The sequence below is a fragment of the Mytilus edulis genome, chromosome 7 (assembly GCF_963676685.1).
Source record: "Mytilus edulis chromosome 7, xbMytEdul2.2, whole genome shotgun sequence".
Lineage (NCBI taxonomy): Eukaryota > Metazoa > Mollusca > Bivalvia > Mytilida > Mytilidae > Mytilus > Mytilus edulis.
In genome coordinates, this window is record NC_092350.1 from 92,706,661 (window position 1) to 92,730,344 (window position 23,684).

General features: G+C 32.4%; 1 protein-coding gene and 1 pseudogene across 1 annotated transcript in view; one reads left to right on the forward strand and one right to left on the reverse strand.

The window, feature by feature from the left end:
- LOC139483508 (uncharacterized) overlaps positions 1 to 23,684 on the reverse strand; it is a 124,498-nt gene that overhangs the window by 40,511 nt on the left and 60,303 nt on the right. The gene's annotated exons all lie outside the window — the stretch shown is intronic.
- Positions 919 to 22,762, forward strand: LOC139483505 (membrane-associated tyrosine- and threonine-specific cdc2-inhibitory kinase-like; annotated as a pseudogene).

The window sequence follows — 23,684 nt, forward strand, 5'->3', positions numbered from 1 at the left end:
GTTTTCAAATTGGTCTACATAAAGGTTGAAAGGGTCCAAAATTAAACTTAGTTTGATTTTAACAAACATTGAATTCTTGGGGTTCTTTGATATTTTTATTATTCTTTTATTCACAATAGATATGTGTTTTTTAGCTTGATTCTGACCAATGCTTATATTCCAAATATATATGGGGTTCTTGGGGTTGTTTGATATGCTGAATCTAAACATAATTTAGATTTTTGATTTTGAGCCAATTATCAAATTGGTCCACATAGTGGTCAAAAGGGTCCAAAATTAAACTTCGTTTGATTTCATCAAACATTGAATTCTTGGGGTTCTTTGATATTTTTATTAATATTTTATTCACAATATATATGTGGTTTTTAGCTTGATTCTGACCAATGCTTATATTCCAAACATATATGTATATATATGCCTCTATTATTGTTGTTGTTACCAATTATGTAAATCAATTGTATCTGATTTTATGCCCTTTATGGGCCCTGTAATTTGGGAAATAAAAAATATTCTATTCTATTCTATTCTTTTCCGAATCTAATCATGTATTTAGATTTTGGATATTGGACCATAATAGGTAAATGTCCAATTTAAAAAATTTAAGTTCTTCATTCTGTGTCAGAAACATACTCTGTGTCAACTATTTAATCACAATCCAAATTCAGACCTGTATGAAGAATCAAGCTTGAATGTTGTGTTCATATTTGCCCCAACTGTTCAGGGTTCAACCTCTGCAATCATATCAAAATGCGCCCTGCTGAGCATTTTTTATTATTGATAGTAAAATAAATATAAAGTCTGCATCAGTCTGGTTAATCGTGACACATTGTTGCAGTTCTCTATTTATTTACAACCAAAACATTCAACATTATGGTAACCTTAATATTTCCACAGCTTTCCTTGGTAACTCAAGTAACAATGATAGAAATCTGTATTTTGAGCAAGAGTTTGAAATTATATGCAAGATTGGTATTGGATCATTTGGAGAGGTAGGTCTACTTTCTAAACATGAGAAATCAGGTCATCAGCATTGGAGGTATGAACAGTTGGCTATCAATACTGCAATATGAAAAAGAAGATGTGGTAGGATTGCTTATGAAACTACTCACAAGTGACCAAATGACACAGAAATTAACAACTATAGGTTACTGTACAGCCTTCAACAATGAGCAAAGCTCATTCTGCATAGTATGTACCATTTTAAATGCTGGTAATTAGAGTTGCATTTTAAAATCATGCATGTGTGGAAAACAGAATGATGTTATACATGTTATATGTAATGTTTGTTTTTGTCAGGGCAAATTAATGTAACTTTAATTTATAAAACTAGTTTCTGTTTATTGAGCAGAATTAGTAGAACATTTTAAAATGTTTAATCAGTTGAGTAATAAACAAACAAATGGAACACTAAGAGAGACTAGCAATCAGAGTTTTCAACAAGAGGTGATCTGAAGGATTTGATCACAAACATTTTGAACAGGAACGATTCAATTGGTATTTTGCTTTAGAAATAATATAGGTTTAACAGATTTTCTCAAAGGTCCACCGACCAGGAAAAAAAAGATTTCACAAAGTCTGCTAAGAATGTTAAAGAGATGGACAGAAAAAGTAGTATATCGTAAAATTGAATGGAAATGGGGAATGTGTCAAAGAGACAACAACCCGACCATAGAAAAAACAACAGCAGTAGCTTGTTAAAACCAGTATTTTTAAACCTTGTTACTTTTAATGATATCTCCTAAAACAAAGTTGACCTTGATGTCTTTTTATTTATTTAGTTGTTATTTTTCTGTCTTGACATGTACCATAACTGTCCTTTAATTCATTTTAATATGTACTTACAGGTGTATAAATAAAGTCAAAAGTAAAGAAGATGGTAAACTGTATGCTGTGAAGAGGTCCCATGAAAGATTCAAGGGTGATGCTGACAGGTACTTCATTGGTTATAGGATATTTAGTATAACTAGCATATTTTGCGTGTCAATATCAAATAAACAAAACAGACAAGTAATCCTCTGGTCAACCTTGAACCTTTTAACCTTGCTTTTAATTGTGTGACCTTGAGCTTAGATTTTGGTTAGAAAGCTGAAGCAAAATAAAATGTGAAAAATAACATGTCCAGTTACAGTTCTTGAAAAGTGTCAGTAATAATCATTTGACTGACAAATTTTGAAATGTCAGACATATGTTCCATGTCAGTCCAAATGTCAAAAGGGTTGGGTTGTGAATATTAAGGTAGAAATAAAGAATTGGACTAATGAAAATATATTTTGGACTGACACATTTTCAGACTTAGTCAAAAGTTCTGTAGACAAATTTCTTTTCAAAACCTTTGAAGAGAACAGCAATACAAATATAACAACAGTGAATGATCATCTTTCAAATATTTACAATGATTTACTAAACATTAAGATAACATTGCTATTTTGTAGAAGGAGGAAGTTAGAAGAAGTAGCCAAGCATGAGACACTGCCTCCTCATCCTAACTGTGTTACATTCTACAGGGCATGGGAAGAAAGTCAACGATTATTATATACAGGCTGAACTCTGTAAAATAAGGTACAAGTCTATAGGGGTTACTCTAATATAAGAAGAAGTAGATATTATTTACCACCATAGTTCAAATGATGTGACTGTAAGAAACTATATACAACTGAAATTATAAAACAATTAAATTGAGAAAACTAACGGCATGTATTTAATTCATAACAAAACAATTAACAACAACAAAACAAAAACAGACATAAACCAACATCAACAACTTTGGGCATGTGGCTGATAAAGTTTATTGTGAAGACTGCATTACTTCACTTGTGCAAAAAAAATCAAGAATATAAGAAATTGTTTAAAGATGATTAACAGTGTTCTAGCTACAACGTTTGAACAGCGCAAAGCACCGTCCTTTTTCATTTATGTCCGTGCCTTTTTTCTGTCGTTCATCGACACCCTGCTGTTTTTGTATCACTGAAACATCGGCATTTTTCTGCCTTAAAATACCAGTAAAATCCTAATTGTTCCATGAACAGGAAGTTCAGCTACCTGTTCAAACTGTCAAATTAAGTGACCCATTTATAGTATGGCTTCACCTGGCAGCTTTGTTGTCAAACACATTGTTAATTAACACCAATTACCTTAGCGTTATAAATAATTTGTGAATTTCAAAAAATTTTGACAAACAATTTGATTACTTCCCCTTATTTATCACCTGTTCACATAATTACTTAAATATATGTTTCATTTCGTAAAAAGATTAAGTATAAAACAAATTGAACACAAATGCATATTAGAATATTAATTGAAATTATTTTCACTTGAATGCACTTCAAAAATAAATATTTTGAAAATTATATTTATAGTCTAAAATAAATTTACACGTAAAATTGGCCTTTTTTCAATGACATTCATGCGTAAAATTGCCCTTTTTCTGATTAGCACCCTGCCCTTTTCAATACTGGCTAGAACACTGATAAAGTAAACAAACATAACAAAAAAATATTGGATTTTTGGAAACAAAAAATTATTTGTCACAGACACATTTCTACAAGAGTTATTAAAAAAAACCTGGAATATATAAAGTCATAAGACAACAACCAAGTTACACAAATGTTATACACAGACTATAAATTAAGGCATTATATATTTGTTCTGTGCCTCGAAACCATACACTGAATCCAGAGAAAACAATACAAATCTAGATGCTGAATTATTGGTGAAGACATTTTAGTACAATGTACATATACATCTTAGTGAAATCTGTAAGTACTCTTACAGATGGTTACACAATGTTAAAGGTGCCTTTCCTATGTACTATGTATGACTTAATAATTAGATTAGATTAGATAGTTTATTATCATAAAACCATGCAAGTACAAATGTTACAGAGAGAAGTTAAAAAATAAAATACATAAAAAAAAAGAAAGAAAAAAAAAAAAAGAAAAAAAAAAAGCAGGAGATCCAGTATGGTTGCAAAATCCTCGTCGTATCAAAAGGATTGTGTCCAAAGTTACAAAATAATTGTGAAGGCCCATATATTGTTGTAACTAAACTTAACCATGTCATATATAGAATACATAAGGGGCCAAAGACAAAACCTAAGGTGGTGCACCAAGACAGGTTAGATAGAACAATTAATATATAGATCAGCTCTGATCACTGCATCACGTTCTTGTATAGATATCTATCCATCTGTATCAGATTTAAACTTGACATATAATATGATGCATTTTTCCTGATTTAATGTTGACTTTTTGTAATTCAGTTTTTCAGAATACACAGATCAGCACCACGAGATGTTAGAAGAGGGAATCTGGAACTTCTTAGTGGATTTATTAATGGTGAGAATTATTGGCTTCAATATCTAAGGCATTCCAATGTTTACTGTGTATTTATAATGCTGGAATACTTAAAATTATAAGTATGACACACTCATCTCCATATGAAAATAAAATACATCACAATAGAACAATTAATAGTTGGGGCATGGATATGCCAGAGAAAAATTGATAGAAGAGACAATCAATAAATATGTAAGAGTTATTCCCCTTTAAACAGTATCTAATAATCTTTGAAGATCTGTTGTTCAGAGTTGGAAAAGAAAAATATTTAAGATGAGTAGTCCTATGTACATGCAGCAACCAATTATAAAATATGTCTATACATGGCATATAGCATTGAAATTACAAGAATTGGATGGACATAAGCAACAACAAATTGGTCAAACTCAAAATTTTATTTTGTTTGAAATACAAAGAAATTAAAGAATGATGAGTTTGATGGTTGATGAAAATTCTTCAAAATTGAATAGAAATAAAATGTACACTTAGTAATTATATCAAGGTTGGGCCAAATATATTTGTTACCTTGCACCTCCTGACTGACCATTATTTTGATCATTGACCTGTAAATATAATTGTCTTTCCAAATTTAAAAAAAAAGAAGGTATTTTTGTTGTGTTATTCATTAGAATGCAAATCCTATTTCAGCTCAAATTTGTTATAATACTGAACAAAATAGGGTGGAATAATTGTATGACCATTTGGAATATCAAACATACTATCTTATAGATATAAGAAGATTTTTTGGTACGATTGCTTATGAGACAACTCTCAATCCAAGTCACAATTTATAAAAGTAAACAATTATAGATCAAAGTACGATCTTCAACATGGAGCCTTGGCACACTGAACAGCAAGCTATAAAGTGCCCCAAAAATAACTAGTGAAAAAACAATCAAACTGGAAAATAAACACATTTGCAAGCAAGCATAAATAACTGGTCATGTTGTGTAAATCTGATCAGAAAACTTGTTATCTTTAAGGATTTTGTGGTTAACTCTGCTATATAATGAGAGAACATAGACTGGTAGTAAAATGAACATATTTTATATAGACTGGTAGTAAAATGAAAATATTTTATATATTTTCAGGCTGTAAAACAGTGATAGACTGGTTGTAAAATGAACACATTTTATATATTTTCAGGCTGTAAAACATTTACATGATCATAACCTGGTTCACATGGATATTAAACCTGAGAATATATTTATATCATATGATAACATTTGTAAACTTGGAGACTTTGGTCTGGTTCTGGATGTATCAAAGGTATAGTATAGTACCGTATAGCCATTTTTTTCACAGGTGTAAAATTTCACAATTTTCATGGAATAAGGTATACGAGAAAATTTGGCTGTAATTATTTTGGCAAATTCAAAACTTTTATCTATACCTTTTCATGAACACTTTTAAATTGGCAGATTTTATTTAGGCGATTTTGTTCCATCTGCGAAAATTTACACTCTGCAGAAATAACCCCCTATACGGTATTAAAGATTTACATGGTCTGGTTCTGGATGTATCAAAGGTATAGGATTAGCATGTATCAAACAGACTATCCCTCACTAGCAAACAGACCATGGCACTTCAGTGTTAACCATGGCCTTCAGCGTGACAATCACACCTCCTAGTACTACATCATTGTACACAGCTATGAGGGTCAAACATGTTTGTTAAATCTCAACTCCCCCTTTTTATCCCCCGCCGTAGTTGATTGGGCATTATGTTTTAATGCTCAAAATTACTGCTTTAGAGATATAAAATTGAGAATGGAGATGGGGAATGTGTCAAAGCGACAACAACACAACCATAGAGGAGACAACAAGCGAAGGCCACCAATGGGTCTCCAATGTAGCTAGAAACTCCTTCACCCAGAGGCGACCTTCACCTTGCCCCTTAACAAATATGTATACTAGTTCTGAGATAATGGACGTCATACTAAACTTCGAATTTTATGCCTCTTTACAAATGGAAAAAAATGCTGAAGTTTTCGTTCTCTAACTTAATGATGCCTCAACCAAATATTATGAAACTTATTCACAATGCTTTTTACTACAAAACTCGGATCAAGAACAAAATTTATCTTTTATGGTTTTCAGTTATATGTCCCTTCATATATGCATGCGGGGACATGACCCATGGACACATTCCCCATTTATTTCAATCTCACTCATTGTACACACAAATGATGATGTTGTGCACTCTCATGGTAACTAAAAGTGCATCTGCTGAATTAAAAAAAGAGGGGAAAGATCCCAGAGGGACATTAAACTCACAAGTCGAAAAATAAACTGATGACGCAAAAGCTGAAAGAGAAGTAGAACAAAAGGCAAACAATAATACACAACAGAAAACTATAGACTGAGCAACACAAACCCTTATGATGCTGCTTTACACTCTCAATATATAGTTCTGTCTGTACTTCAGAGTTAATTTTCTAGGACTAGTAAACAAACATTTTTTTGATATCCAAAATGACGGTAAATGTGATATGTATGTCAATTACTAAATACATCAGGAGATTAATGTTATCTCCCATTATTAAATTCTTTTGTTATAGGGAAGTGATTTATCTGAGGCCCAGGAAGGGGATCCAAAGTATATAGCACCCGAGCTGATGGATGGCAAATTTGGTAAACCTGCTGATGTATTCAGGTAAATTATTAAATCTGGTGTATTCAGGTAAATTACTAAACCTGCTGGTGTATTCAGGTAAATTATTTAACCTAATGTAGTTAGGTAAATTACTAAACCTGCTGGTATGTCAGGTAAATAACTAAACCTGCTGGTGTATTCAGGTAAATTACTTAACCTAATGTATTCCGGTAATTTACTAAACCTGATGTATTCAGGTAAATTACTAAACCTGCTGATGTATTCAGGTAAATTATTAAACCTGCTGATGTATTCAGGTAAATAACTAAACCTACTGATGTATACAGGTAAATTACTAAACCTCTGATGCATTCAGGTAAATTAGTAAACCTGCTGATGTATTCAGGTAAATTACTAAACCTGCTGATGTATTCAGGTAAATTACTAAAACCTACTGTGTATTCAGGTAAATTACTAAACCTACTGATGTATTCAGGTAATTTACTATATAACCTACTGGTGTACTCAGGTAAATTATTAAACTACCGGTGTATTCAGGTAAATGACTAAACCTGCTGACGCATTTTAAATAAGATATCAGATAAATTCAGTTATGTTTTGTGGCTGTGACTGTTTTTTATGCCCAACCTATGATAGTAGAGGGGTATTATATTTTCTTGTCTGCACGTCTGTTCGTCTATCTGTTTGTCTGTCTGTCCGACCAGCTGTTCCATTTGTCCGTCTGTTTAGCTTCAGGTTAAAGTTTTTAATCAAGGTAGTTTTTGATGAACTTGAAGTCCAATCAACTTGAAATTTAGTTCACAAGTGCCCTTTGATACGATCTTTCTAAATTTAATGCCAAATAAGAGTTTTGACCCCAATTTCATGGTTTACTGAACATAGAAAATGATAGTGCAAATTTCTGGTTAAAGTTTTTGGTCAAGGTAGTTTTTGATGAAGTTGAAGTCCAATCAACATTGATTAACTTGAAACTTGGTATACATGTTCCCTATTATATGATCTTTCTAATTTAAATGCCAGATTAAGAGTTTTTACCTCAATTTCACAGTCCACTAAACATAGAAAATGGTAGTGCGAGTTGGGCATCTGTGTTCTATGGACACATTCTTGTTTTATATAGTTTTGGGGTTAATTTTTGTGTCAGATGACATTCTAAAACTTAATAATAATTTCTAACTTGTCTTGACATGTATACCCAACTATATTTTGTACATGTTCCACATGTTCTAAGTCTTTTTCATGAGTTGTTTGTCATTCTACGATTTTTAATGGTAGATGTTATCTGGTTGTACTATAATTACTATGAAATGTTTTTGACCATTCTTGATTATACTTTAATAAATGAACAAAAAAATGTAATCAACTTCTAAACTATACAATAATGAACATGATGAAGAAAAAAGGATATTTGAAAATCTAAAACCGTCTAAAGTTATGTTTAGTCCGCACCCCTGTACCAACTACATATTTTGGGTTAAAACATGCAGATTATACACAACCAAATAAGGTTTCAAGACAGCAATGAATGAAAGTGGAATCTTTATTTTTAGTTTGGGAATGGCTGCCCTAGAACTAGCTGGTGACCTTGACCTCCCAAGAGGAGAGGAAGGCTGGCATTTACTCCGGTCAGGTACTATATATATTCCAGAAGAATTTCTAAGAGGTAAGAAAAGAGTATTCTAAGGTTACTTTACTATACAAACTTAGAATGGGAACAGGGAATATGTCAAAGAGACAACAACCCAACCATAGAGCAGAAAACAACAGAAGGCGACCAATGGATCTTTATCAAACAAGAAAATTCCTCCACCAGGAGGCAGGTTTCAGCTGGTCCGTTAACAATAATATATGCTTGTTCAGCAGAAATGGATGTCATGCCAAACTCCCAGTTAACAAATATTTGACAACACTTTAGAATTCAGCAGTATCATATCAAAATATACAGTCGAGTCTGAGAATAGACTTTTACAAAGCACATTCACAATTTGTTTTAGTTCATTTATCTAATTTTAAACATGATGGAGTTGAAAAAGGATATATCTGGTGTTTAGAAAAAAAAACATTAATGTAGCAGTTCTTTGTTTAATACCTGTTATTCATCTCGGTGTCCCAGTGAGGCTTTCAGCGTGAAGCAAAAATTTTCACCATATGCCAAGTTCTAGACTCCATAGTACAGGTTAAAACATGTGTAGATGATATCCATATTACATCAAATTAACATGTTCTTATCTTAGTTCTTTGTGTTGGAGAGATAACCACCAGGAGAACTTGGCATCAATACATTACAATATCGACATCAACAAACTTATTTTAGGGATACTTTATTTCGCGCTTAACCATTTCTAGCCTATTTTTCGTAATTTTAATTTCAATTCCTGCCTGCTGGTCAATGGTTGTTTTTAGTGTGATTCATGGGTGTTTCTCTTTTATTGTTTTTTATATTTATATAGATTAGACTTGGAAGGAGAGATGTCTCTTTGGCACTCATACCACAACTTTGTATTTATTTTAGAATGTTGACATCAGTTCATTGTAAACCATCAATATGTTATAATGTTGAATAGAAGACACATGACCAGACATAAGTGTATTTGAAAATAAGAATATAGATTTGGTAAATTTGTGATGGCAATATAGTAAATTGTGTAATTGCAGATAAATCTTTTGATCTAAAATATGTGATACGTCAAATGTTGGATCCTGATCCTAGAAGTCGTCCTACAGTAGACCAAGTATTAGCATTTCCTTATGTTAGAAGGGTAAGCAGGCATTACATTTAGTATTACCTTTTCCATCTTGGTAAAGAGATAATGATAATAAATATTCATGTCTTAATTGTTGTAATATTTTATGTTTTAATTCTATATTTTAATTTGAACATTCAAATTAATTTATTCAAGAAAATTCAAAATGAGTGATAGTATGCATAGTTGATCAAAATGACTGTTCTATAAAAATATACGTTGGACCAAGAAAGGTAACATGAATAATTTGGATAGGTCTGAAATATGTGGTACAAGTTTATGTAGGCCTCCTTCTATTGGTAGTTACTCCAATTTTAAGTTGCCTTCCTTTGGTACCATCCATGTATCAGTGTATGTTTTAATTTAACTGACTTTTAGATAGCATGAAATTAATTTTAATTTTAAAAGTTTAATCAATGTCAGTAAATTTTAAGGAAGCTGGCTTGTCATGTTTTGGATTTTTTGTCAGTTTTTCGGAATCCTCTGGTTTTATCCATTTGCATGCCTTGAAAAAATTTGCCCGGTGACCCCAATTTTTTTTTTAAAATTCTATAACATGTATAATGATAAGCAATCTGTAAAAGTCTTATCAATTTTTAATTACTTTTTAACAGTTTTTGAAAACTTTAACTTGTCAATGATAAAGCTATGAAAAGTCAAGAGAGAATATTTTCCAGCCAAAATTTCAATGGCTCATATCTCGAAAACAAGCATTGGTGAGGCCAAAAAAAAAAATAGGTGTGTTTCCTGTTGCATGCCCCAAAAAATTAGGGTTGGTAGGTAGTTATCAAACGTTTAAAAGATGCCATTCAAAGGCTATACTAAACAAAAACCGTTTCCGGAAAAAAACGAAAAAAATCCGATTTTTTTTTTTTTTTTTTTTTCCAGGAAAAAAAAGTTAGGGTCGGCGCCAAAAAATAAGGGTCGGTCGGGCGACCGGAAACACACCTATTTTTTTTTTTTGGCCTGACCTATATATATATTTTTTGCTCTTTCGATTCCTTTATTAATGCCTTATCAATATAAACTAGTATTTTGTCGAGCCTGTAAATTTTGTTGCAGAAAGCTTGACATAGGGATAGTGATCCGGCTACGGCGGCGGCGGCGTTAGCTCACTTCTTAAAAGCTTTATATTTTAGAAGGTAGAAGACCTGGATACTTCATACTTTGTATATAGATGCTTCATGTTACGAAGTCTCCGTCAGTCACATGTCCAATGTCCTTGACCTCATTTTCATGGTTCAGTGACCACTTGAAAAAAAAGTTCAAATTTTTTGTAATGTTGAATTCTCTCTTATTATAAGTAAAAGGATAACTATATTTGATATGTGCGTACCTTGCAAGGTCCTCATGTCTGTCAGACAGTTTTCACTTGACCTCGACCTCATTTCATGGATCAGTGAACAAGGTTAAGTTTTGGTGGTCAAGTCCATATCTCATATACTATAAGCAATAGGGCTAGTATATTCGGTGTGTGGAAGGACTGTAAGGTGTACATGTCCAACTGGCAGGTGTCATCTGACCTTGACCTCATTTTCATGGTTCAGTGGTTATAGTTAAATTTTTGTGTTTTGGTCTTTTTTTCTCATACTATATGCAATAGGTCTACTATATTTGTTGTATGGAATGATTGTAAGGTGTACATATCTAGCGGGCAGATGTCATGTGATCCTGACCTCATGAAAATGAGGTCAGGCATTCCTTTATTAATGCCTTATCAATATAAACTAGTATTTTGTCGAGCCTGCAACTTTTGTTGCAGAAAGCTTGACATAGGGATAGTGATCCGGCTACGGCGGCGGCGGTGTTAGCTCACTTCTTAAAAGCTTTATATTTTAGAAGGTAGAAGACCTGGATACTTCATACTTTGTATATAGATGCTTCATGTTACGAAGTCTCCGTCAGTCACATGTCCAATGTCCTTGACCTCATTTTCATGGTTCAGTGACCACTTGAAAAAAAAGATCAAATTTTTTGTAATGTTGAATTCTCTCTTATTATAAGTAAAAGGATAACTATATTTGATATGTGCGTACCTTGCAAGGTCCTCATGTCTGTCAGACAGTTTTCACTTGACCTCGACCTCATTTCATGGATCAGTGAACAAGGTTAAGTTTTGGTGGTCAAGTCCATATCTCATATACTATAAGCAATAGGGCTAGTATATTCGGTGTATGGAAGGACTGTAAGGTGTACATGTCCAACTGGCAGGTGTCATCTGACCTTGACCTCATTTTCATGGTTCAGTGGTTATAGTTAAATTTTTGTGTTTTGGTCTTTTTTTCTCATACTATATGCAATAGGTCTACTATATTTGTTGTATGGAATGATTGTAAGGTGTACATATCTAGCGGGCAGATGTCATGTGACCCTGACCTCATTTTCATGGTTCAGTGGTCAAAGTTAAGTTTTTGAGTTTTGGGCTTTTTATCTAATACTATATGCCATAGGTCAACTATATTTGGTGTATGGAAATATTTTATGATCTTTGTCAGTCACGCAGGTTTTATTTGACCCTGACCTCATTTTCACGGTTCATTGCACAGTGTTAAGTTTTTGTGTTTTGGTCTATTTTTCTTAAACTATAAGTAATGGGTCAACTATATATGTTGTATAGAAGCATTGTTAGCTGTACATGTCTGCCTGGCATGTTTCATCTGACTTTGACCTCATTTTTAAGGTTCATTGGTCTTTGTTTAGTTATCTTGGTTAATGTTATTTATGTGACAGTTGTAATAAAGCTTAGCTTTATACCTAGGACTATCAACATAATATTAATGATTAGTATAGATGGCGAGACATTTCAGCGTGTGCACTCTTGTAAAAAGTAGCCATTGTTACGTTCATTTAATCAAATTTGTAAATTATAATCTTTTTTAGATGTGGAAAAGAAGAAGAAGAGAATATGTGATGAAAAGTGTTGTAAGTATCTTGTTATAAACATTCAAAAATGTCTTACAGAGAAAAGGAGACGAAGGCCTTGGAGAAATACAATGTTTTCAGATGCTGACCTTCCCACTTCAAAAAGTGTTGTGTTTTTTTTATCCAACACAATTCTGCCTTGTTTGTTTTCTGGTAGACAGTGAGTAAGTCTGCTCATGTCTAACAAGTCATTAATTATTTTTGATGTCCCATTTATGGTCATTATGTTTTCTGGGCTGTGCGTCCGTCCGTCCATTTGTCCCAGGTTAAAGTTTTTGATCGAGGACGTTTTTGATGAAATTGAAGTCCAATCAACTTGAAACTTAGTATACATGTTCCCTATGATACATGTGATATAATATTTCTAATCTTAATGCCAAATTAGAGATTTTCCCCCATTTTCAGGGTCCATTAAACATAGAAAATGATAGTGCGGATGAGGCATCAGTGTACTGGGGACACATTCTTGTTTTTAAAGATTTTCTCCTTCAAATTTTTGTTTTTTCATCTTCGACAGTTGGGTCAATATCCCTAATGCACCTCAAAAGAAGGAACTCAAAAGTTGTGTGTAAACAAAAAATCTCTGTGTAGTGATATTGGACATGTTTCTATTTTTTACAAATGACTGAGCTGAACCATTTGTTGTGATTAGGAAAGTAGAGGAACATACAATAAATGTGTAAAAACTATGGAGCTATCAAGTATGTTCAAAGTATTAAATGTTTAATGAACTTATTGTGTTAAAAAGGGGATTTTTTACCACAAGGTGCCGCATCACAAAAGGATGTTCAGGGTTTACTAATTTACGGAAAAGTAATTTCACTTGGTAACCAGAAAATTTAACCACATATGTGAAAATGTCACAGCTTCTTAACAAGCTGTCATACATATCCAAGTTTACAATATGGACTGAGCTACAGGAAAAAACGTTACCGTTACCGCCTATGGAAAAATAATTAAAGTTGTTAGTACTTTTATTTATTTATTATGTGATTTTAAAACTCTAATAAAGCTTTGTTTCTTTTGTATGTAACAATTACTACTTTTGTATATTTTCAGATTAACTCCATGAAAGCCATGTTCTTTCAGCTGTAACTATTGTTTCTTTTGTATATTTTCAGATAAATTCCATTAAAGCCATGTTCTTTCGTCTCTTACAATTTGTGTTCATGATAACCAGTGTGTTCAGCTTCCCTGTAAAAAAGATCAGGGAAAGACAAGTGCCTAGTTCAAGTAGTCATAATACCAGTTATAGCTCAGGGTATCCTCTTGATCATAGTATTTCTGATGGTAGGTACCAGTTATAGCTCAGGGTATCCTCTCGATCATAGTATTTCTGATGGTAGGTAATATACCAGTTATAGCTCAGGGTAGCCTCTCGATTTTATGTTAAATGCAAACGCTAAGAGTAGAAGAAAGCTTATGCAACTAGCTATGATTTTGTTTTATTTTCAATAACATGTTATAACTCTAGCCAAATACAATTTAAAACTACACTGAAAGAACATTGAACACTATTTTCCTATTAAATTACTTACATAATTATGTAATATATAAATTAAGGACTTTCACTCAGTCGGTACGTTATATATGGACCTGTTAGACTATATTGACACTCGGATTTCATTCTAGGTCAATACAATCTGAACAGGGTCATATATAACGTATTGACCTCATCAGAAGTCCATAATTGATAAACAACAGACATGGTTATTAACTGTATGGACCATGGTTGACCATGGCTCCATTTTCTGTAAATATAAAAAAAGAAGTTAAATTTTGTTTCTATTTTAAGATGACTGTTTTGAGGATGACATTAGTATTCATAACAACTCAGTTGGTGCTCCATTAGATAGTTCTTCATCAAGTGATGGTTTCTCGTCAGAATTTATAATGCCAAGGTAAGAAATTATCTCCAAAATATGCTAGATTTTAGGTTAAGATTGCAATCAAAACCTTATGAAACTGACTTGATATTTAATTGTTCCAAGGCTGATCACTACCTTTTTTTGGTACACAAAATACAGTGCATTGATCATAACATTCTATACATACTATCCATGAACATTTCCAGAAATTTATCGATGTAATGTATGCTCATAATATTGAAGGCACAAAATGATGTTTCACTTTTCAAGGAAATTACAGAACTTTTGCAAGGTGCAGAAATCTAATATCTGTTTTAAAAATACAAATTGTGTAATTGTTAACCTCATCATTAAAAATTGGAGTTATGTTCCTTTGTCTAAAATAGCTGTTAAATCAACAACAACCAATGCAATATTTGATTTTACTTCTCACTGATAAATTTAAGCAATCTTTACTGTTCAGTGCCCTCAAGCACTTTGACTAGTAAATTGTGAGAGATAAGGTGTCAGTATCAATTTTTGTCTTTTGTGGGTTTTTTTTTAATGAAGAGAATCTGTGCATGGTACTTATAAAAATTAGAAGATGTGGTATAATTGCCAACCATACAATCTTCAACATTGAGCAAAACACACACCTCATAGTCAGCTTTAACACAATTTCAATAATCTCCCTTGTTGTCTATAGATAGTCATATTTGATTTCACATCTATGAAAGTCATTTTTATTATATAAACAAGAACAGGCTTAGGTAATTATTACATCTGGCAGGTTCCATATAGTTTGGTTTTTATGAATAAATGCATTCCAAATCCAGACAAGTAATTGGAGCTTTGAACGAAAGAGACACATTCTCTTGATTAAAAATTATTTCTAAATTTTATGATAAGCAATTTTAACAGTTCACCAACAAGTGTGCATGAAACTTTAGGTAAGGAGTAATGCAGGAAAAGGACATTTATATTTTTGCCTTTTGTAAAATCAGTATTTCTGGCATAGCCTGGAGGAGAGCAATCTAGCCAGCCCAGCCTAATCATTAATTATGTATATATATTTTTTCAGTCGACCAATGCCAAGACATGCCTTCACCACTCCAGCCTAATCATTCATAATGTATATATATATTTTCAGTCGACCAATGCCAAGACATGCCTTCACCACTCCAGCCTAATCATTAACTATGTATATATATATTTTCAGTCGACCAATGCCAAGACATGCCTTCACCACTCCAGCCTAATGATTCATAATGTATATATATATTTTCAGTCGACCAATGCCAAGACATGCCTTCACCACTCCAGCCTAATCATTAATTATGTATATATATATTTTCAGTCGACCAATGCCAAGACATGCCTTCACCACTCCAGCCTAATGATTCATAATGTATATATATATTTTCAGTCGACCAATGCCAAGACATGCCTTCACCACTCCAGCCTAATCATTAATTATGTATATATATATTTTCAGTCGACCAATGCCAAGACATGCCTTCACCACTCCAGCCTAATCATTAATTATGTATATATATATTTTCAGTCGACCAATGCCAAGACATGCCTTCACCACTCCAGCCTAATCATTAATTATGTATATATATATATTTTCAGTCGACCAATGCCAAGACATGCCTTCACCACTCCAGCCTAATCATTAACTATGTATATATATATTTTCAGTCGACCAATGCCAAGACATGCCTTCACCACTCCAGCCTAATCATTAACTATGTATATATATATTTTCAGTCGACCAATGCCAAGACATGCCTTCACCACTCCAGCCTAATCATTAACTATGTATATATATATTTTCAGTCGACCAATGCCAAGACATGCCTTCACCACTCCAGCCTAATCATTAACTATGTATATATATATTTTCAGTCGACCAATGCCAAGACATGCCTTCACCACTCCAGCTTAATCATTAACTATGTATATATATATTTTCAGTCGACCAATGCCAAGACATGCCTTCACCACTCCAGCCTAATGATTCATAATGTATATATATATTTTCAGTCGACCAATGCCAAGACATGCCTTCACCACTCCAGCCTAATGATTCATAATGTATATATATATTTTAAGTCGACCAATGCCAAGACATGCCTTCACCACTCCAGCCTAATCATTAATTATGTATATATATATATTTTCAGTTGACCAATGCCAAGACATGCATTCACCACTCCAGCCTAATCATTAACTATGTATATATATATTTTCAGTCGACCAATGCCAAGACATGCGTTCACCACTCCAGCCATACGCCATAGGTCTATAGGTTTTATGTCTGCACCAATGAGCTCATCACCAGTTTTACCAGGCAGAATTAGGTAGGCTTATAGAATGAGTTAACATCTTATCAAATTATTATAGTTCCACTCCAGGGTCATATGCTCTCAACTTTTTGTCCATATTTTAGTCACAATTTTTCGAAGGTACAATAGATCTGATCGTTTTCAAATTTGGTCTTCAGCTTGACAATGATTTTGTTAAATGTGAGCATTTCCTGATGGTAAAAACCGGTGGTCCGAGGTCCGCAACCTTCCATCTTTTGCAATCAGACTTTCGTTTTGGTTACTAGCTACATCCGACGGACCTTTCATAGGAAATAAAATAAAAATTAACTTTGCAAAAATTTTCAAACGATCTCAAAATTTATTTTCATCTTCATTATTCATGAAAGTGATGTTTATTTTGTTCAACCGCTAGCTTTATACTGAAAATTGTCAACAAGTTGTTGCAAATCTAAGTAAAATCGTATCTGACCAACAAAACGAACATTGAACAGAATGCAGCCATAAACCGGAAATGAAGACTTTTATAATACAGGATCAGATTCCAGGTGTGGATAAGATATAAAGAAGAAGATGTGGTATGATTGCCAATGAGACAACTATCCACAAAAGACCAAAATGACACAGACATTAACAACTATAGGTCACCGTACGGCCTTCAACAATGAGCAAAGCCCATACCAAATAGTCAGCTATAAAAGGCCCCAATAAGACAATGTAAAACACTTCAAACGAGAAAACTAACGGCCTTATGTATGTAAAAAACTGAACGAAAAACAAATATGTAACACATAAACAAACGACAACCACTGATTTACAGGCTCCTGACTTGGGACAGGCACATACGGGTTGGCTGATAAAACACAAAATAAATACATCTATATTTATGATGATGAAATATAAACACTAGATTTGAAAAGATATATCATGTATATGGAACAGAAAGAAAAAGCAGGAGATATAAATATTTTATACAGAAACTCAAAATTACTTTTAGTTCACAAATTTTCATGTGAAAATCCAATTAAATGTGACATTAATTTTCTTGATCATGATCATTAATAAATGTGACTTATTCTATGTTGAAATTACATGTAAATATTTTTCATAGTGTAAATATATTACTCATTTCCACGAGGTGATTTCTTCTCAATTTTGAAGGCCCAGTAACATTCTGGAAGTTTCTTATTTTTTCACAGAGGAACTAATATAATAGTGCAACTAGATATAATACACTTAAACAGCTTTAAATTTGGACTGTTACTTTAAATGTATACTCGAAAATTGAATATGAACTGAACAAAATAAAAAGAGATACATATAACTCTTTATGTTATCCTAAAAACCAAACATTGTAGTGCCTTGAGTGAGCACTTTTTTTCCAAATCTCACCACTTTATTTTTCTTTTAAATTCATAATATACAAGACAATTACACTTATCATTTAACATGTTATACAACAGTGACACTGACAATGAAACAAGCTAACCTAACACAAAAAGCACCGTAATTTTGTATCTTACTAGTTTATGAAATATTTCAAGTAAAGTAGTCCCTTGAATTTATGTTGTGGATCTTGCAGTTTGGAGTGTCAAAGGTCCTGGACCTTCCAGTACCAAATGTTAATTTGAACACCCGAAAACATAATTCCATCACATATTTCTCCAGTACTTCACTGGTTCCAAAAAGATTGAAGTTAAATAAAATTGATATTCTGGCAATTGAACATTATTTAGTTATTTAAGCACTTGAATAGCTTGAAATAAGTATGAAATGTATTAACAGGAAATTATCCAGTCCAAACACCAGTTTTGAGTCTAGTTTTGATGAAGAACGATGTACAACACCAACATTAAACAGTAGTAAAGATGGCTTACTGGACACAGAAGAACTGGCAAAACCTTGTATTGGCCCAAGGAATTTAATGAATGTAAGTTACATGCCAACTCAAAAGGCAATTCTCAAAATCATTAAAACATTGCATACTGTTACAATCAATCAGTCGTTAGTTGTGTAAACTTGAGAGAGCCTGAATGTTTAAGATCTATACACAACTGTTTTACAGCTTGTAACAAAAAATGTAACTGGTATGATTTAGTGAACTAAATTCATCATACACCAAGAGTTTTATAATGAGTTGCAGTAGTTACAAGTTTAACATGTTAAATATACAGTTCTTTACTCAAACTACTTTAAAATATGAGGTCTGTAAATTAAAAAGAACAAAGTTGTTTGTCAAAGAGTTTTTATATGTAGGGTAAGCTTAATATGGTTATCTCCATTCTTATGCAAAGTAAACAGAACAGTGATAGATAGAAGTATCCATAAAACCTTTTTTATCTTTGGCACTTTAACCATCTGACATCATAGTTAAGCTTCAGTCATCAAACGTAAATACCAGATGGTCATTTGTTATCAACAGAATTGTACTTTATAATAACACAGAAATTCATAACAATAAAACTCGCTTCAAATGATTTGTGGTGCGAATAATGTGAATCTGTTTTTGAATGTTCCCCTCTGACATTTGGACAATATATGTATTATCTAATCCCTAACTTACAAAAATGTATTATGCAAAAAACAATTATACTGTTATACTGTGAATTTAGGGCTGATCCAGCCATTTCAAAAAGGGGGGTTGCCAACCCAGAACAAAGGAGGGGGGGGGGTTCCAACTATATGTCCCCATTCAAATGCATTTATGGTCCAAAAAAAAAAGGGTGGCTTCAACCCCAGAACCCTCCTGGATCAGCCACAAGGATTCTTGATTATTTGTTAGGATTCCAATTTTAGTGAATTTCAAGCGAATCACAAAATTTAATGTTCAACGAGTTGCAAATTTTCCTTAGACTTGAATACTGACTTGTATATGTTTTTTCATATAGATTAGACCGTTGGTTTTTCTGTTTTAATGGTTTTACACTTGTTATTTTGGGGCCCTTTAGAGCTTGTTGTTTGATGTGAGCCAAGGCTCCGTGTGGAAGTCCGTACCTTGACCTATAATTGTTTACTTTAATAAATTGTTATTTGGATGGAGAGTTGTCTCATTTTCACTCATACCACATCTTCCTATACCTATTTGGTAAAACAACAAAATTAAATATACACAAACATGCACTGTTATACATATTTATAAGTGTGAGATAACTGAGATATATAGTAAAAGTTTTCAAAGGTACAAGGATTATAATTTAGTATGCCAGACGCACGTTTCGTCTACATAAGACTCATCAGTGACACTCAGATTAAAATAGTTAAAAAGCCAAACAAGTACAAAGTTGAATGTTCATTGTTACTGAAAAGAGTGTTTAAGAATTGAAGTACTTATTGTAAATTATTGATTTCAGATGTTTGAAGCAGCCAGTGATGAAGATTGATCGTAATATTGATGTTATGTTGATTCAAAGACTGATTGAATATTGATTTGAAGACAGATCGTAATATTGATGTTATGTTGATTCAAAGACAGATTGAATATTGATTTGAAGACAGATCGTAATATTGATGTTATGTTGATTCAAAGACTGATTGAATATTGATTTGAAGACAGATCGTAATATTGATGTTATGTTGATTCAAAGACTGATTGAATATTGATTTGAAGACAGATCGTTATATTGATGTATGATAAATTTTATAATCACATCACTGTAAACATGATAAAAGACTAATTGTTAAAATGTAAATCACATTGCCATATTTGACAAGGACAAAAGAATATATTGTTGAAAAGTGGAATTTCTGCTAAAATGGAACGCTGACTTAAGTGAATGTTATTCAGGAAGAAATCTGATGCAGCAATGATTTTGTAAACCACTTGTATTCTATATTTCATAGGTTTTTTTTAATAATTGTTCTGTTATTATTCATGTAATGATGATATGTAATGAGAGAAATGTTTGTATTAAAGTTAAATGTAAAGAATATCATTACTTGACGTAGTATACTTTATATTTGTTTTCAATAGCATTGGATGACAATTTTGAGAATATGTTTCTTATTAGAGCTACTCCATATAAAAAGTATAATCAACCCAATGGTGGAGGGGCTCTTTATTTATGATATGAATATGGATCTTTCTATCATTAAAACTGCTGAATCTGATTTACCAATTTTAAAGGCTTTGTTTTGACCTAGACAAGGGATGAAATCCATACAACTTGCACACTCTAAAGGGCAGCATGTTGTAATTTACCCTCTGTTTTAGGGTAAGAGATTGTTCACATATAAATATAGCAACTCCATCAATGCAAAGTTATCAATGAATTACTGCAATTGTTTTATGTGTAATCCATTTTGTTTTAATTTTTCTTAAAATCCATAAATAACTCATTTGACAACCCTAATACTGTTAAAACTTAATCAAAATATCTTTTGATTGATTTATGTTTCATCTCTTTAAACTTAATATTTCTTTTATTCCCTTTTCCTTTTCTCTCTCTCCCCTTTTAACTGCTGATTATATAATCCTATTAAAGTGCTCACCATTTGTATATAATGATATATTGTATTGTTTTTTTTATGATCAGCATAAAATATCTACGTCAGGTGTATTTTGTTGTCATGTGTTCTTATAAGCTGCTGTTTAAGAATACATCTTTATGAAGTATGTCTTCCACTCAGATACTTGTAGCAACCAGCTATGGCTTAATAATAATCAGAATTAACATAAATTGTGTTATAATTCTTGGTGCATATTTACTTAAGGCTATTCCAGAAAAAAATGTATGGGGGGGTTGGAAGGCAGTTGTTGTCAGCACCCGCCACCCAGGCAATTGTAATTGAGAATTATATTGCATTATAGAGTGTAAAGTTGCTATGATACCCATCACCCATGTATTATTAATACAATGTGCCTTCCAACCCCCCAATCCCCCCCCCCACCACCATACATTTTTTTCTGGAATAGCCCTTATGAATTATTTATTGTTATGAAATGAAAAAAAAATGTTGATAAATTATACATGAGGTTAGTGTGACCGCAGTGTAATAAAACCATAAAATAGTGATGTTATGTCAACCATATACAGTGCTTTTTCTTTAATAATTATGTATTTCAGTTAAAGTTGTATTTGATTTTTTTTTATAGCAATCCATTCAACTTTCTTAATAGTGCTTTCAGTTCATTCAGGATTCACAGATTTTGTTAATTGGTTTTTGATCCAAAATGACGTTTTGTACATAAGTAGTATTTTCTCATTTGTGTTTCATTATGGAACCCTTTTAAACTATAAGAATCAAAGATTTACTATTGACTCAATTAGTTCTATGGTTTTGTAAATGAAAAATAAAGATTAATTTGAACTTAGGATATTTGTATTATAAAGAAAAACATTGTATTACAAAGAGGAGGTAAGCAAGTTGAGATTATCTAAGTAGACATACTGATGAGACCATGTTTAAAAGTTTTATGATTCATGATAGAACCCTCTTAAACTGTGAGAATCAGAGAAGTCCTATTGACTTGAGTAATTTTTTGGTTTTGTCAAATTTAGGTAGGTTAATTACAAGTATTAAGTTTTTTTCTATAGGAAGTGTAATTTGCAAAACGTCATGCCCAGAAAATTGTTGATTTTAAAAATCTTTAAAACACTTCAGGCTTAAAAATTCTCTGTATTTGATTGCATATAATAGATGTAGGAAATTATATGTTACTTTTAGTAGTAATGTACATAAACTATCCATACTGGTAAATTATACCAAACCTAGCTACATGTATGTTACAACATGGATATTGACAATTTGTAAATTAGCTAGTTATCAAAATGTATGATTTTGTATTGATGCACTCTCAGTGAAAAAGACTGAGTTACTAATACCATTGAATGTTCCTTCACCTGATTACAGATAACTTATAATGCAATAGGGCAAGCCATTGATATATTGTTTAATGTAAACAGTAAAACCACTTTGTGTTCTTAATTATAGCCCAGAACAGAATGTTACAATAAAGAAATTAAACTTCATACATTGTATTCCTTATTGCTAAGCCTGTAATAATACTGATACATGGAACTTCGAATAAAGTTAATATGAAAATAAGAAAATGTTGTATGAATGGCAATGCGACGAGAAAACTCTCCACCAGAAACCAAAATGCTGTAGAAAGTAATAACTGTATATCAAGTCAAGGCCTTCAACGATCAGCAAAACTTATACCACAGGTAAGCTTCAAAGGGTTTCAAGATGACAAATGTAAAACAATGCAAACAAGAAAACTAGTGACCTTGATTTATGTACAAAACAATAAACAAGAACACAATTTATAAACAACAACAAATGACAACCACTGAATTACAGAATGAAGTTCATTTGATACATGTAGAAAAATCTTCATACAGACTTTAATACAAATTTAGTTATAATGAATGATGCAGGCAAAGCCTTTCAGCTTGTTCACTTTTTAGCTCACCTGGCCCAAAGGGCCAAGTGAGCTTTTCTCATCACTTGGCGTCCGTCATCGTCCATCGTCGACCTGGGTTAACTTTTACAAAAATCTCCTCTGAAACTACTGGGCCAAATTTAACCAAACTTGGCCACAATCATCATTGGGGTATCTAGTTTAAAAAAAAGTGTCCGGTGCCCCGGCCAACCAACCAAGATGGCCGTCATGGCTAAAAATAGAACATCGGGGTAAAATGCAGTTTTTGGCTTATAACTCAAAAACCAAAGCATTTAGAGCAAATCTGACATGAGGTAAAATTGTTCATCAGGTCAAGATTTATCTGCCCTGAAATTTTCAGATGAATCGGACATTCTGTTGTTGGGTTGCTGCCCCTGAAATGGTAATTTTAAGGAAATTTTGCTGTTTTTGGTTATTATCTTGAATATTATTATAGATAGAAATAAACTGTAAACAGCAATAATGTTCAGCAAAGTAAGATCTAC